Source organism: Bubalus kerabau, chromosome 4 (genome assembly GCF_029407905.1).
Source record: "Bubalus kerabau isolate K-KA32 ecotype Philippines breed swamp buffalo chromosome 4, PCC_UOA_SB_1v2, whole genome shotgun sequence".
Classification (NCBI taxonomy): domain Eukaryota; kingdom Metazoa; phylum Chordata; class Mammalia; order Artiodactyla; family Bovidae; genus Bubalus; species Bubalus kerabau.
This window is the reverse complement of record NC_073627.1, coordinates 16,393,768-16,410,262: the sequence shown is the minus strand read 5'-3', so window position 1 is coordinate 16,410,262 and position 16,495 is coordinate 16,393,768.

Genomic DNA, 16,495 nt, shown 5'->3' with positions numbered 1-16,495 from the left:
CGCGAGACCCGCGGCTACAGCGACCCGGCCTCCGGACCCGAGCTCGGGTAACCTTCGAATGCGGGCCTCACGACCTGGCTTCCGGGGTCCGCCACGTTCGGGGGCGTACGGGGCTCTGCTGCCCCGCGGGTGCGGGGGCCGCCTAGTCTAGGCCGGACTCGGAGGCCGCGGGCGACGCTGAGTCGGGGTGGGTTGCCTGGTCCGCCGAGGCGCGACCCGGGGCAAGACGGGAGGGGGAGTACCGGTGAACCTCGACCCTTCTCCGGCCTGGTCTCCGCGCTTCCAGATTCCCTGGCTCCACGCCCTTCCTTTCCCTCCCACCTTCATCCCTCGCTCCGCCCCGGGCTCAGGTGGCCACTAGGTGTCAGACGTGGCCCAGGGCTTGCCCCTCCTCGGCGCTCCCTCAACCCCGGGGGACTCGCCCTCCCTCGCAACCTGGAAGGTGGGGGTGTCACTCTGCAGGGAGGCTGGATTCACTGCCTCCTCAGTTCTGCAGCACCCACACCCCAACACATACACACACACACGTGCACACAGACACACACTAGGTGATGTGCCCCCTTTTCCCAAGCCAGGGACCTTTCCCAGACTGTGCCACCTACCACCCACCCACACCCATACACCCACCTCCCCCGTCAGCAGCCTAAAGATAAATATCAGCTCTCACCAGCCTTTCACGAAGGCCTAGACCTTGCCACTGCAGCCTCCCCAGCCCCAGTGGCTAAGAGAGGAAGGAACCACGGCCGAGACAGGGAGCCAGCCCCTAGCGCAGCCCCATCCAGGCCCCCCTATCCAGGAAGCACTGAGAGTAGATAACAAGTCCAGCTCAGACTTTCTACAAGCTCAGAACAAAAGGTTCTTTCCTGTCGGATGCCTGGCACGACTCACCAAGGGCCTGGAGGTAGTAGTGAAATGGGGTTTCCTCCTGTAGAGACCTCAAAGAGCCTCAGCAAAGGGACACCACCCCCACCCCCCACCCCAGCACTGTGGGCTCCCCATGGGCCTGGCCAAGGCGGCCGTGGGGATCCAGTGCCTCCTTACAGACAGAATATGCTCTCAAGCCATGGCAAGACCTCAGTGTGCCTGTTGCCCTGGGCACACCTTCTGATGGGGCAAACACAGCTGGGCCCACCCCCTCTGAGTGAGCAAGCTTAAACCTGCCACGAACAGAAGTTTTGTTGGGGTAGCGCTCCAGCCAGAGGGAGTTAATGGACATTTTAAATTAAGAAACAGCTTCCTTCACATGCCAACAGGCAAACAGCAGGCCACAAGTACAAGTACCTTGTGAGTTGTGTCCTTGGAAACGAGCCATTTCGCATTGTTTGGCCTGTGTGTTTGGGTTTGGAGGAGGAGGACTGAGGTGGACAGGGCTGCAGAGAGGAGCAGAGCCTCACTGGGGACCTGATTTGAGCGTCCTAGTGTAGGGCTGGAAGCCCCTTGTGAGCCAGGGGAGAGTTGCTGAGGTGGGAGCGAGGTCTCCCCATCCCCCGCGGCCCTGCGGCCTGAGCAGCAGCACTTCCCGCTAGAGGGGAGAGCACCTGGCCCCCAGCCGAGCTCTCAGGAGGGGGTGGAGGTGGCTCTCTGAGCGAGGCAGCTTGCCTCTACCGGGGCCAGTCACACAGGGACTCAGCTCGAAGGACGCATGTCTCCACCCCTTTAAAGAGCAGACGATGCCACCGCACTGCGGTCAAGCAGCAGGGCCGCGTGGCCTTGCCACTGCTGCCGGTATCCCTGAGCCCGGGGGATGGACACTCACTCGCTTCCTCCCCTGTCCCTGCTGCTGAGGCCCTCAGCCTGGGAGGCCAGAGAAGCATCCACCCTGCAGTTGGGGGGTGGTGACCGGCAAGGGGCACAGCCTTAAACCCCTTCTTGGGGACAAGGATGTGGGCCAAGGTTTCCCCATGCAAACCCTCCCTTCCTACGCTCACTGCGCTACACTAACCTCTGTGGTCCTCAGACTCAACAAGTTCACGGGCCACTCTCCTTCAGAATGTTCTTCCCTAATCATCACTTGGCTTATTCCTTCAAATCTCAGCTCAAACATCCCCTCCTCGGAAAGGCCTTCCCTGACCACCCAGTCCAGTAGCTGGAGTCAGAGTCCAGTACCTGGGGTCAAGGACTGAGATGCAGGGAGATGCACTGGATTAAATGTGCTAGTAACAGCCCTGGAAACCGCGCCTTGAGCGTTCTCTGTTCTCTGGCCAAAAGCATTCAAAGAGCAGGAAGAACCCAGACTGAGCAGAATGCACTTTGTAAAAGGAGCTCAGATCCCCTGCGGCTGGTGGGTCACACTGCCTTGCTAGGGTTCCCAGGCTTAGAAGGAAAATACCCTCAGGGTGCCCTGTTAAATTTAAATTTAATTTTTAAAAAATTTTTTGGCACGAGTATGTCCCACATATGACATTGGAGAAGGAAATGGCAACCCACTATAGTATTCTTGCCTGGAGAATCCCATGGACAGGGGAGGCTGGAGGGCTACAGTCCATGCGGTGGCAAAGAGTGGGACACGACTGAGTGACTCACACCACCACCACCACCACCACATATGACATACAGTATACTAAAAACATATTAGCTGTTTATCCAAAATTCAAATCTACCTGGCTATCCTATATTTTATCTGGCAGCCCTACCCTTGCTCCTGCGTGGGAAGGACAGAGGGGCCTCCAGCAGTGCCCACCCCGCCCCGGCCCCCGCCAACAAAGCATCCCTGCCCCCAGCAGGCTGAGACACCAGTCACCTCCTCTTCAGCACGTGCCTTGGCAGCGGCCTTGACCTTGGACTGCAGAGAATACCAAGTCAAAGGCAGTGGGGAGGGGTTCCCCAGCTCTAAGTCACTGTAAGAGGCAAACACGCACAATCTGTTCACCCTTTACAGTTTCCATCAAGTGCCTTCAACGTGCGGGGTGACATTGGGATGTAAGAATGAGCAAGACGGGCACAGCCCCGTTCTCTTCAGGCCCTCACAGTGCAGAGAAAGGGCACTTCTCCCAGATGCAAGGGTCACAGAGGCTTCTGGGACACGGCGTGGTGTCAGAGCCGCAGGGCAAGCGGGGGTTAACCTGGGAAAGAGACAGCAGGGAGCGAGCAGGAGGCCGCCAGAAGGCAGGCGAGGAGGCCCACCAGTACTGCCGGGGCAGGGATCAGGGGTCCGCACGCCAGATCCAAACCCCATGCCGGCTCTGGGAGGTAGGCCTGGCGTTCAGGTGGCACATGGTCAAGGGGCACACCCTCTAGCAGAGCGGCCTCCAGCCAGGGGCGGCATCATCAGACCTGCTTCCTGGAGAACTTGCCCCAACTTCCTGGAGAGAAAACTGATCTGACTCTGAAAGGACATGGCCACTTCGATGAGTTTTGAACGGAACGATGATCACTCAGCAGGGAAATCCTCTCTTCCAGCCCCTAGAAGCAGGGGTGGCCAGAAAGCAGCCAGAGCAGGAGCAGCCAGGCATCCAGCAGGGCCGCAGTGATGGTGGCGGAGCGGCAGCGCTGAGGCAGGGGAAACTGCAAAGCTTCCAACCAAGGCAGTGAGTCACCTGGGGCCTCTGGAGGGCGAGGGGAGGAGGCTGAGGGACGTCATGGGCTATGGGTCCCGGGTTGACCCCGAAGTTGGTCCAGCCTGGAAAAACAAGACTGAGATAAACAAGAGTAACCTGTCCACGAGCCAAGAGAATACCGCAGGATGAATGGAAAAGCCATGAGAACTGGGACAGTCAGGCCAACTTTCATTTCTGCCGCCCAGAGCAAACAGGATGAGGGAGGCACAGCCAGTCGGCCGGTGCTGGGCCCCCAAGGTGGGAGGCAGTGGAAGGGGTGGGTTTTCCCAGCCTCTGTGTGATCTATGCAGTGCTCGGGGGTGCGAGGGCTGAAGATCAGGAGGAAGACCATTTTTCCTTCCTTTCTTTCAACAAAAGTTTATTGGGTGCCCGCTTATGCCTTACATTGTTCCAGGCCCCAGAGAGACAATAATCCATAAGACAGACATGGTCCCTGCTTTCATGAAACTTAAATGAAGTGGGGGAGACAGATAATTAAAAGGTAAGCAAACGACACACACAGAGAGAAACAATTGCGTGTAGTAACGGGTGGTAGGAAGAAAATTAGGCAGGGGGAGGGGGTGGAGTGCCCCGGCAGGGAGGGCTATCATAAAGGGGTGCTGGCAAAGGCTCTCAGAGGAGAGAGAAGTAGGGGTGGAGGGAAGGCCCGGGGAAGTGACTCCAGCTGAGGGAACGTGTGGGAAGAAGGGTAGAGGCCCAGGACGGGAACGATCAGGTTGCCTTGATCCCGCCTCCCCCCTGCCCTGGCCCTCCTCATACCCAACACAGGCGATGTCAGCCACGTATGCAGACAGAGGAGAAAGGAGGCATCAGGTCACTTAGAGGGCAGAGGTTGACGATGTGAGGCGTGTGGCAGAGACCCCCCCACCCAAGGTTCCGGGGTTGTGTCTGGGCACTGACCGTGTCTGTCATCTGAACATGTCATCTGGAGAATCCAAGCGTCCCTCCCGGTCATTAGGGCACCACTAAGCTCCGCCTGCCCAGCCCATGTTTGCCTGTGGCTGGTGGCACAGCAGCCCCAGCCCCAGCATGACCCCCACTCGGACCAGCACCCCCACCCCCATCGTGGAACCGCAAGCGAGCATGTGTCCCAGCTGTGCCGTCAGTCGCACCTCCGCGCTGCGCTCCCGGGGCCGCCAGTCGTTGAGTCAGTCAGCAGACACTGAAGACCCGCTCTGTGAGTGCGAGGTGCACTGTGGAGAGCAGGAGAGACGTAGGAAGAACTTCCCTGGTGGTCCAGTGGCTGAGACTCTGCGCTACCGATGCAGGGGTCTGGGTTCCATCCCTGGTCAGGGAACTAGATCCCACATGCCGCAACCAAGACCTGGCGCAGCCAAATAAATATTTTAAAAATAGAAAGACCCAGGAGAGCAAGGGTGTGAGGCGGGGGTGAGGACTGGCCAAAGCTGGAGTGGTGTCAGCAGAGACAGGAGGAGGAAGGTATGAGCTACCGATAATGACAGCTGTCTAATCACCTCCGCTAACCAGCCATAAACTGCAGGACTGTGCCTCCTGCACTTTGTTCAGAGCTTGTGACAGCCGAGCACTCATCTTGGCTCCTTAAGCTGCTGCAGCTCTGGCCCCACAGCCCCAGGTGCCCAGCCGAGCTCCTCGTGCCAGGAGGGTGGTGAGGATGTGGAGGCCTCTGAGTCGAAAGTGCAAGGTGACCAGGCCACAGTCAGGAGAATGCCCTGAGATGGGCAGAGGCTCAGGCAGTGATCCCAGCTGTGGCTGTGTGACAACCCGCTTCCAGGGCAAGACGCAACTGATCCCCAAGGAGCAGAAGGAAGGGGCGGACAGACCAGGCGTCATCCCTGACGACGCACCGTGGCTGGTGGCTCTTCCATGGTCAGAGCAAGTCAGCCGCCTGCTTGTCCTGAGTCAGAGGTTTCTCTGCCCTGCCCCTCCCCTCATCCTTTTTACTTCTCTTGACCTGGACCATCACCTCCTGCCTGAGTGCTCCTATCAGGCCAGCTGATAGGAGTGGTGCTCCTGTCAGGTCCTTGATATGAGAGCAGATTAGATTAGAAGGTACCTTGACCTTAGCTCTTGGACTGCAAGGAGATCAAATCAGTCCATCCTAAGGAAAATCAGTCCTGAATATTCATTGGAAGAACTGATGCTGAAGCTGAAACTCCAATACTTTGGCCACCTGATGAGAAGAACTGACTCAATGGAAAACACCCTGAGGCTGGGAAAGATTGAAGGCAGGAGGAGAAGGGGACGACAGAGGATGAGATGGTTGGATGGCATCACCGACTCAATGGATATGAGTTTGAGCAAGCTCCAAGAGTTGATGATGGACAGGGAAGCTTGGCGTGCTGCAGTCCATGGGGTCGCAAAGAGTCGGACACAACTGCGTGACTGAACTGACTGACTGACTGACCTTAGCTCAGAAATTCCCTCACCTAAGAAGCCACATTCCTCGGATCCCTCCCAGCCAGTGGGAGACCCTAAGAGGTAGGCAGTTGCCAGGGAGAACCAGGGCCCTCGTCTCTTGCTTCATGGCCCCCTGTGGGGCACTCATACATCCTGCTCTTGAAGGGATCCCAGGGGCCAGAGCCAGGCCTTCCTGCTCCTTCAGTAACCAGTAGCTCAGGTCTTTTGGGGAGCTCACCCCAAAGCTCCAGGGCCCATGAGTGATGACCCTGAGGGCCATCTCTCAGGTCCCATGGACTAAGGCTGTAGGAAGGCAAGGGGACTCGAAGTCATTGCCCTCCTGACATCCCTTTGTCCATTGTGCCCTTCACAGCTTGGAAGGCAAGGTCAAGTCTAAACGGATGTGACTTCGAGTGCTCTCATCCGTGTTGAGTTTTTCTCACCTTCCACGGGCCTGTCTTCATCTGATAAACACAGGCACCTCAGAAAGCTTAATTTGGCCCGGGGCTCAGCCCTGGCTTCACTTGTCCCAGGAGTCAAGACCGATGGGACCATGCCAGTGAGCCCAGCTTCTAAGCCCTTTAGAGAACCTGTGCTCTGCTTCCTGCCCGCATGGCATCCCCACAGCATCCAGGTGGCCAGGTCAGTGGCAGTCATGTGCAGTGAACAGCGCTAGCTTCTCCAACCACCCCCCAAGATGACTGGGTCCCACTGGGCCTGCCCCATCCAGGTTCCTCCATGGAGAGGTGTCTCCCCGGCCGGCTGACCATCACAGAAGTTCTGCTAAGATAAAAGGGAATCAGCTCAGGTTCTTTCTTCCTCTTACGCACGTTGGTCAACCCACCCACTCCGCTGTCCAGGGAGGTGACCTGAGGGGGCCTTTGCCCAGCCACAGAAGGCCACTGCCTCTCTTCCTCCACAGACTTTGTGCTTGATGTCTTCATGAAAAGCCCTCTGGAGACATCTGCTCAATGTCTCCTAAAGCAGGGAAACTACTCCAAGGTGTCGTTTTCACCCCTAGGAACCCCTCCTCTGACCCACCTTTGATGCCTTCTGGGGCATTTGTTTATAGAAGGGTCCCAGGGGAGGGACATGGAGACCAGGGCGGGTGCAGGTTGCTGCTGGGGCTGGCAGTGGGGCTGGAGGCCCTTCGGGGGCCCTGGGTATGTCAAGGTGCAGGCACACTGCCCAGCAGGAGGCTGGCCAGACCCTGGTTCCAGGCGCCCCCTGCACAGCGTTCTGATGGCAGCTGTCCTCCCAGCCCCCGTCTCTGTGGCTCCCCACGTTGCCCTCTCTGCTGCCACTGCAGGCCTGCGTTTCCCTCTGAGTCTTTCTCTCAGCTTCTCACTCGGCTTCTCCCTCTCCCCTCCACCTCTGTCTTCTGTCTGACCTGAGTCCCCAGGCTTCCAGGAGAGATGATCTCCAGGCTTCAGGGCATGGGCAGTTTTACCTAGTTTCCTGGCCCCTCTGGGGACAGTGAGTTAAGGTCCGTTAGGATTCTGAGCTCCAAGCTGGGCCCCACTGGGGTTGGGGAAGAGTCTCTGGCACCCAGTAGGGCCGTCCGAGCAGGACAGAGCTGGCCGTGCCCCGGCCTGACAGCTGAGGCCAGTGGGCGCCTGGGCACACCCACCCACAGCCCCTCACCACCACACACTCAACCGTTCAGCGAACCAGCCAAGTGCGTGGGAGGCTGGGCCCGCAGTAGGCTCGGAAATGCGGACGTGATGATGGTACTGCAGACCTGCTTTGGGGGAAGGAAGGTCCGGTCTTGGGGGACAGTGGTGATAACCAACTCTGGGGACCGTGAGCATTGCAGACGAAAGGGAAGAACAGTAGGAAAGACTCGGGAGCCCAGGGGTCAGGGTCTGCTTGACACGCCAGTGGAGCGACTTCCGTCAGCCCTTGAGCTGCCAGCATACGAAAGGAATCGGACTACAGTGGCAAACGTGTAGTTTGCCGCATGAGGACATTAAAAAAAAGTCATCATTTTTCTCCCAGCACTGATTTATGAGAGAAGTATTTGAACTATTAAAAAATAAAGATAGAAGAACACTTAGAATATAAGATACTGTGACCAAGATAGGGCAGCTGGCAACTTGTCCGATGTGTCCTGATCGATTTTCTGTATCTCACCGTCCTTTGATTTTCTTGCTTTCTTGCTGACTGCTGAACACTTTATCAAGGGCCAGATCTGCCAGGGGACTGGTCCTCTGGGAAGCGCTGATAGAGGGGCCTGTGCAGGTGGGGCAAGAGCTGGAGCCCTGGGGAGGGAGGGGCCACACAGGAGGGACTCTGGACCTCACACTCCAGAGTGCAGATTTTATCCCCCAGCTGATGTGGAGCCAGGAGGGGCTCCCAGGAATGGATGCTGTGGTCAGATCCCCACTTTGGGACAAGCATTCATTGCCACAGCTGTAAGGACAGGGGAGCCTAGGGGAGGGGGCTGGTGGAAATGATGAGGCTCTGTCCCAAGGTGGGGACAGTGGTGGTGGGCCTGGAGAAAGGGGCGGAGCCAGGAAGAGGAAGGTGTCCTCCCCCATTCACGTGGGACCATGAACAAAGATAACCTCGGGAGGGCAGAAGCAGGAGAAGTGCGATTAAGACTAAGTATTAAAAATAAGAACACCCTGCCTGGAAAGAACGTGGCATGTGACACTTTGGTGAGAGTGGACCAAGGCAGAGAGCCTTGCGGAAGGTGGGAGAGGAGTGGGCAGCGGGCGGCTCACAGTGGGGGCACTTGAACTTGGGGTTCACCTCTTGTACCACCTTAGTCAACTCACTAACCTCTCCATGCCTTAGTTTTCTCATCTGTAAAATGGGAACCAAATAGTAGCTGACTCATAGGGTTGCTGGGAAGTTTACATTAAAGATGTGTAGAGCCCATAGATACCCTGCTCCACAGACATGGCCTGACATTAATATGCATTGTCACGTTACCCCCCAGCACCCACACAGCCCCCAGAGCACAGAAGGGATTATTAATTTTGGTGATTGGGGCGTGATCAGGGCAAAATACTAGGCCTGGCTTCATGGGAGGCCCCAGGCTCAGAGCCTGCCTTCTGGGGTCCTGGGCAGTGGTTTGACTGTCCCTGGGCAGCTCTTACCTGCAACTCCCACACACACACCTAACGGCGACCAAGATGGAAACTTGCTGAACTCGTGACAGCACTGGTCCCGGGAATGGAAGGGACTCACACCCCCTAGAAGGTTCTCTGGGGCAGATGCCCAGTCCACCTACAGGAGGCAGGGACAGGGGCAGAGGGTCTGGGCATCACAGGAGGGACTGCGGACTGGAGGAGGCGGGAGTGTGAAGCTGGCTTCTCCGTCACCCGCCTCCCTCCCACAAAGGACCAGCACCCTCCAGAACCAAATCCTCATCCCCTGCGCCCCCCAGACCTGCTGCTCACATGTTTGCCACCGAGGAACACGCCTTCCAAGGCACCGTCACCCCTCAACTCCCCCACCCAGCCCCCATCCACTCACCCTCAGTAGACCCTGAGTCTCCCACTTCCCTTAGGCTCTGTGGGGCCCTGAGCCCTGGCTTCTCCTGCCGCCTCTGGGCTTCCAGAGCTTGCTAATCACATCTTCACTGAACACCCTGAAACACAACTGTGGTCCTGGCGCCATCCAATGCGAGCCCTTCCTCAGGAGGAAGTCTGGCCGCCCACCTCGACTTGGCAGCCACAGCCAGCTCGCCAGCCCCCACTCACAGCCCTGTGCTGACCCGGGGAACTTGCTTTCTCTTTCTCCTCTGCTTCAAATGCGAGTCCTCCAGCGACTGGCCTGATCAAGTCCTACGCCTCCTGTCAGGGCTCAGCCGAGCGACACCCCCAGGTGGGGCTCAGGGCCTGTCACCGCTCTGGGAATTGCTTGATGAACATACAGGGAGTCTGTTGGTGAGACCATCTCCAGCACAAGCAAGGTGCCGGCACCTCGTGGTCTCAGGATGTGCAGAGAAACCAGCGAACAACAGAAAAGGAAGGAGATATTTTTAATGAAGACCAGGCAGGATTAGGCAAGAGGAGACAGAACAGATGTGAGTCAAAGATTACTCAGATGTTCCTGGCCTGGGAGGCAGAGATGGTCGTCACTGTCCACGGCCGTGGCAGAGCTGGGCCTCTGCCTGGGCCTGGAGTGATAAATGCACCTCCCCTTCCCCTGCTTCCTGCAGCTGGGGGCCTGACATCCCAGAGGCGAAGCACAGCGCAGACCGGGGCCACAGATGCTTAAGGCATCTACAGGGCACAGTCCTTGTGTGCCTGTAGATGCCTCCAACATTAAAAAACAACAACAAGAATGTCTTGCTAAAATATAAACAAGTAAAACAGAACAGTAGTTTGCTGACCAAGCATGTGCTGTACATGAAACTGAAGGGAAGACCTAAAAGAAAGGAAAGTTAAAATTTTCTCAAAGAATACGATTGCTGAGTCAAAAGCAGTAAGACTGAATTCTGCAGATATTCTGCATTTAGACAAGGTAAATCAGATGCACGTAAACAAACTGGTAATTTTTCACGTGAAAAAAATCTAAGGGTTTTCAACTCCCAGGCTCAGGCCAAGCCATAGGACAGATGAGACGGCCAGAACAGCCATGGCCCTCAAGCTGCACCAACAAACTCACATTAACTGGGTCAGGACCCCTCTACACCATCTCTGGGGTTTAACCAGCCCAGGGGCCTTCCTCAAACCTGAAATGAGATCTACCAGGAACATGGATACTCTGCGGTCCATTCACTAGCCGACGAGCAGGTATGAGGGGTCTGGGGACCACCTCTTCCCAGGAACCACTGAAAGTGATGGACTTCTTTTGGAGAAAAAGAGACATGGACAGACAGACCTCTTCTGTTTGAGGGAGGTTTTCTTTCCCAAAGACAGAAAACAGATAGTGTTTCTCTAGAGAGCAAAGAGAAGAAGAAGCATAAGTGATAAGGCATCAAGATGATCAGTGATGATGAGAATCATTAATGATCAATCCTGCCGGATTAGCAGGAGAAAGCAGAGAGTCCTTCAGACAGCAAGAAAATCAAACCAGTCAATCCTAAAGGAAATCAACCCTGAATATTCATTGGAAGGACTGATGCTGAAGCTCCAATACTTTGGCCACTGATGCAAAGAGCCGATTCATTGGAAAAGACCCTGATAGTGGGAAAGATTGAGGGCAGGAAGAGAAGGGGGTGACAGTGGATGAGATGGTTAGATAGCATCATTGACGCAATGGACATGAGTCTGAGCAAACTCCAGGAGATAGTGAAGGACAGGGAGGCCCGGCATGCTACAGTCCACGGGATCACAAAGAGTCAGACCCAGCTTAGCAACTGAACAACAGCAACTTATCTGAAGTAAAATGGATCCCATTTTAATATTCAAAAACCTATGTACTGGGGCTTTAGTGGCTAAGACTCTGCACTCCCAGTGCAGGGGACCCAAATTCATTCCTCGGTCAGGAAACTAGATCCCACAGGCTACCATGAAGACCTGGTGCAGTCAAATAAATAAATATTTAAAAATAAACCTGTGTACCATTAATCATCTGATCCTCAGCCTGGCTGGGGGCCTGTGGACCAGAGGAAGGAATGCTCCTATGAAAAGTAGGCTGTGCCTCTCTTTCTGAGCCACCACCTTCCAGTAACTCACCAGAGTGACCAACAAAACAAAGTGGGGAGAGGAGGCTCCTGTTGTACGCTCTCCAGGCCTTTTAGAAAGGGGGAGCTGCTCCTTTGGCCACATCTTCCCCTGAGCCTACGAGAAGGGGGTTGCTGCAGATGTCAAGGGAAGGGGACCATTTAACAAGGAGCACCAGTGTCCCCATGACAAACGGGAAGCGCCTACAACGTACACAGCGTGCAGCTGACAGTGTCGGAAACAAACAAGATAAAGGCAAGATTCTTGCCAAGAGAGTTAAGGTACACACTGAGCACAGGAATTACTCCACCAGCCGAGATAGCTTCCTGAAACACGTGAAAGAACATGATCGGAAAAAGAAGGAAGCAAAAAAGAAAGTTCTTTGGGTTCAACTGAAGTGCCAGCCTGCTCCACCCAGAGAACCCCAGTCTGTGAGAACCAGTGATGGAGAGGCTGCACTGCTGGAACCCGTTCCCTGTGAAGCCATGGCTTGATAGCTGTAAAAATAAATAAATAAAAGTAAAAGACCTCTGTGTGTGGACGTGTCAGTCGCTCAGTTCTGTCCAACTCTGTGACCCCATGGACTGTAGCCCACCAGGCTCCTTTGTCCATGGAATTCAATACTGGAGTATTCCCTCCTCCAGAAGATCTTCCCAACCCAGGGATTGAACCGGAGTCTCCTGCATTGCAGATTCTTTACCATCTCAGCCACCAGGGAAATCCCTAAAAGACCTCTGGACTGTGGGGGGAAAAGAGAAAGAAGAGAGGAAGTGGGAGGAAGAGGTTGTGCCAGAGCTGAAATTTGAGGAGCGTCGGGGTTCTACAAGCAAATGAAGGGAAGTCTTTGTGGCCAGGAAAGACTCAGGGGTGAAAACAGAAGCTTCAGAATAAACTACTGAGTGTAAAGTGGGACTGAGATGAGCCTGGAGGTAGGGGTCGGTCTATGCTCTGCTCCGGAGCTTATCAGTTCAATCGGGGCCACTCAGAGGCTTTGACCAGGAAATCGGCATGGTCTGCAAGGAGCCAAGAGGTGCTAGCCAAAAAAGAAAAAATGGAGAAAATCTAGCTACTTTAAAAGTAAGACCTTCTCTCACTAGGAAATCCAAATGAGTTACAAACCAGGAATAAGTTCTGCACCATGTTTAAATGACACAGGACTAATACCCAGAATATATAAAGAGCTGTATGAGTCAATGAGAAGGTGGGGGTGGGGGGCAAAGGAAACAGCAATAGCACAGAAGAGGAAGCACAGTTGCCCCATAAACATATGAAAAGATATTCAGCCTCATTAGCAACAAAGGAAAGAAAGTCTGTCTTGTCCACACTGGCATAAATTTTAAAAATAGGAGAATCACTAAGTATTGATGAAGGTGTGGAGCGGTGTGGGAACTCCCACCCACTGCCAACCGGAGCTCAGATCAGTACAATTTTAGAAAGCAGTTTGACATTCGGACACCCTTGAACTTTGCCATGTCTCTGAACATCCGCATATCCTTGGCTCAGCAATTTTAACTCCCTACAGCCATATTTCTCAATATTGAGGAGCAGTTTCAGTTTTGTTTTGATTTTTCATTTGTTGGGGGAATAATACTTTTGTAAAATACGGTAAAAATGAATTCCTTAAAATGAGGTGAAAACAGACATACAGTATACAACCCCTGATATCTTATTATTAGATTCAACAGACATCAAATTACTTATGTATATCAAGGAGACGCGTGAGAATGCTCCTGGCAAATTGTTTTGTAGCCACAGAAACAAAAAGTAACTCACATGTCCGATAACAGGATTAGAGCTTGGAGGAAAAAATGTGGAATAATCACATAATGGATTATTATGGACTATGATAAAGTTACAAAAATAAATGAACTGTAATGCTGCAGTAACAACAACAATAAACTCTCAGAAGAATAATTAAGAGAGAAAAAACAAACCTTGCTGCTGCTGCTGCTGCTGCTAAGTCACTTCAGTCGTGTCCGACTCTGTGCGACCCCATAGACAGCAGCCCACCAGGCTCCCCTGTCCCTGGGATTCTCAAGGCAAGAACACTGGAGTGGGTTGCCATTTCCTTCTCCAATGCATGAAAGGGAAAAGTGAAAGTGAAGTCACTCAGTCGTGTCCAACTCTTAGCGACCGCATGGACTGCAGCCTACCAGGCTCCTCCATCCATGGGATTTTCCAGGCAAAAGTACTGGAGTGGGGTGCCACTGCCTTCTCCAAACAAACCTTAGAAGACTCTAATATGATGCCTTTCATTTAAAAATATATATTTATGTATTTATTTGGCTGTAATGGGTCTTAGTTGTGACACGTGGGATCTTTGACTTTCCTTGCAGCATGCAAACTCGTCTGTGGCATGTGGGGCCTAGATCCCCGACCAGCGATCGAACCTGGGCTCCCTGCATTGGGAGCATGGAGTCTTAGCCACAGGGAAGTTCTCTATGATGCCTTGTTAAAAAACAACTTCATCAAAGTGTAATTTACACTTCCCTGTTGTTGCATAATTCACCCATTTTAAGTGCACAATCCAGTGATTAATAGATTATTTGGAGAATTGTGCAACTACCACACTATCTAATTTCAGTGCATTTCCATCACCTTCAAAATAACCCTCGTGCCCATTTTCAGTCACTCGTCATTCCTACCCCCAGCCAACCCCTGATCTATATTCTGTCTCTGTAGATTTGACTTTGCTGGGCATTACATATAGATGGAATCATACCATATGGAGCCTCTTGTGTCTGGGTTCTCTCACTTAGCATTATGCTTTTGGAGTTCATCGTGTTGTAGCATGTATCAGAACTTCATTCCCTTTTATTACCAACTAATATTCTACTGTGTGGATCTACCACGTTCTGTTTACCCATCCGCCAGCTGATAGACATTTGGGTTGCTTCCACCATCTGACTCCTTTGAGCAACGCTGCCCTGCATGCAAGTCTTTGCACAGACATGTGTTTTCGTTTCTCTTAGGTACATACCTAGGTGACACTGTACTTGTAAGTCTCTAAAATAAGCAAATTAAAAAATGTGATGTTTAGAGATACATATAAAATACTGAAACTCTCCTTCACAAGAGAGAGAATGAAAAAAACAGCATTCAGGGGCATGTGGGTGTGGGGCTGGGAGATGAGAGGAGGAGGACGGGACTCAGCTAGACAAGAGTCATGGTGGGTAGAGGACTTACGGGTCTGCATTTTATTCTGCTTCATAACTTACATATACATTAGATATCATATATACATACTGTCTATATTCTACATGACATATACATTGCATAATAAGAAGACACTTGAAAAAATGAAAGCCTGTCTCCAATACTCAACAATCCCACTAGGTTCTCATCTCAGGATAACCAGGCCCCCTTTCTGGCCACCTGTCCACACTGAGCCTGTTCTCGGCTCCCTCTGCTCCAGCCACACTAGCCCCTTAGCTGTTCCTCAAGTCAGGGAACAACCCTTAGAGAGAGAATGGGTAAAAACGTTTGTAGCTGTTTTACACAAGAGAAACAGGCTCAAAGAGGTATTTTGCTCGGGTCACAAGGCTTTTAAGTGTGGCCTGGATTTTTCTGGCCCCTGATCCAGTGCTGTTTCTCCTACAGTTGGCTTTTAGCATCCATGTGAGTTAAGGCTAAATAAATATCGAGAGGTGAGGTTGGCATCAGTTGAGGAGCCAGAGCTCTTCATGTTAGCGTGCATGTGTGGTTAAGTTGCTTCAGTCATGTCCAACTCTTCGCAACCCTATGGACTGTAGCCCGCCAGTCTCCTCTGTCCATGGGGTTTTCTGAGCAAGAATACTGGAGTGGGGTGCCATGCTCTCCTCCAGGGGAATCAGAGGAGGGAATCAAACCCTCCCCTCCTGTGTCTCCTGCATTGGCAGGCGGGTTATTTACCACTGGCGCCACCCGGGAAGCCTCTTCTTGTTAGAGGTAGGACTTATCTGGTCTGAGAGATAGATGAGAGGGTTTTGGTTAAGCAAACAGGAGCAGGTGGGTATCCAGTGAGAGCACCCCGGCTCCCCTGAAAGCCAGTCAATAATCACAAGATTTCTTGATGAACGTAGAATGATGGAAGTTATATTTGGGCATTTAAAAAAAAACTATTTACTTAAAAAAATTTTTTTTCAGCCATGCCCCACAATTCGTGGGATCTTAGTTTCCAAACCAAGGATCGAACCTTAGCCTCTGGCAGTGGAAGTGCTAAGTCCTAACCACTGGACTGCTAGGGAATATTTTTTTTAATAACAGGTTTATTGAGATATAATTTATGTGTTATAAAATCCCCCCTTTTTGGAGAAGGCAATGGCACCCCACTCCAGTACTGTTGTCTGGAAAATCCCGTGGATGGAGGAGCCTGGTAGCCTGCAGTCCATGAGGTCGCTAGAGTCAGACATGACTGAGCAACTTCACTTTCACTTTTCACTTTCATGCATTGGAGAAGGAAATGGCAAGCCACTCCACTGTTCTTGCCTTGAGAATCCCAGGGACAGGGGAGCCTGGTGGGCTGCCGTCTATGGGGTCACACAGAGTTGGACACGACTGAAGTGACTTAGCAGCAGCAGTTACCCTCTCCACTGGGTCTGTGGTGATGCCCTCTGCTTCCCCCACCCCTTCAAGAGCAGGCTGGGTGGGAGTAGATCCAAGGAGAGTTCCTCCTCCCGGAAAAGGCTCACTGTGAGTGTGTGTATGTCTGTCAGGGTGTGTGTGTGTGTGTGTGTGTGCGTGCATTGTGGGGGGAGAAGACAGCTGTTAGAGCCAACTGTGGGCAAGGCCAACCAGTCTCACCCTGGAGTGATTTCTCCTCTGGAGTCCACCACTAACCCCTGTGTTCAGTACAATACCCTCCAGCATATTTGGCTGTTAAATTAAAATTGAATAAAACTTAAAAAATAAAATAAAATAAAATCCCCCCTTTTAAATTGTATGATTTGGTGGGTTTTA